This window comes from Galeopterus variegatus, unplaced genomic scaffold (assembly GCF_000696425.1).
Source record: "Galeopterus variegatus unplaced genomic scaffold, G_variegatus-3.0.2 Scaffold2626, whole genome shotgun sequence".
Classification (NCBI taxonomy): domain Eukaryota; kingdom Metazoa; phylum Chordata; class Mammalia; order Dermoptera; family Cynocephalidae; genus Galeopterus; species Galeopterus variegatus.
In genome coordinates this window covers 247,254-248,028 of record NW_007728737.1, presented here as the reverse complement: position 1 = coordinate 248,028, position 775 = coordinate 247,254, and the positions used below count along the sequence as shown (strand labels likewise).

General features: G+C 37.7%; 1 protein-coding gene across 1 annotated transcript in view; it reads right to left on the bottom strand.

Moving 5' to 3' along the window:
* Positions 1–775, bottom strand: part of LOC103598483 (activating signal cointegrator 1 complex subunit 1-like) — a gene marked incomplete at its 3' end in the record, with an annotated part of 16,044 nt that overhangs the window by 6,502 nt on the left and 8,767 nt on the right. The window lies entirely within an intron of this gene.

The window sequence follows — 775 nt, the reverse complement described above, 5'->3', positions numbered from 1 at the left end:
CGTGGCCTTGGTGTTATCAGCACCGCACTCTACCGAGTGAGCCACGGGCCGGCCTCAGAATGAGTTTTTCAAACTTGTTTCCCTACAGTGCCCCTCATTCGAAGCCACTGTACAATAAAAGCTGTGCCCTTGGTTCATACTGATGCTCAGTACAGACACTTTGACTTGATTTATACTCCAAACTATTTTTCCTCATCTAAGCAGTTATTTGAATTAGGTTATGTTATTTTAATCATTGTTTTTATGATTTCCTTCCTGGTCTACAAAGCAAGGGAAAAAAGACAAGAGAATACTTATGGAAAGGGCTGAATTTTATTTCAGATTTGCTGATCTCATTGGTTTTCTCTAATTCTAGCTTGAAACAATTCACAAAACTTCATTTCAAGCTACCAAAGCATAAAAGAAATCTCCGAATACACAATGAAATCTGGAAGCCTTATTCCATCAGTGCATGGTAAAATATAAAATTAAGGCCCAGGTACTCAATCAAGATAAGGCTTTCCTCATGTGGGAGACATATACTGATATATTATCAAAGGCCAACAGCTATAGAACCCCAGAGAGAACACAGTCACCAAATGCCTCAGTTGGGTTACATTATTCCATACACTTGCAAAAGTGATTGCAAATGTAACTTATATACTCATATACTGAGTCTCACCAATTTCTCCATCTTGTCCAGGCTTAGGAATGCTAATAGAAGTTTTGGTCTCGATTTCTATTTTCTTCTTAGTGTCTCCTCTCTTTCCAACTATATGCCTATAATATAAAGAAA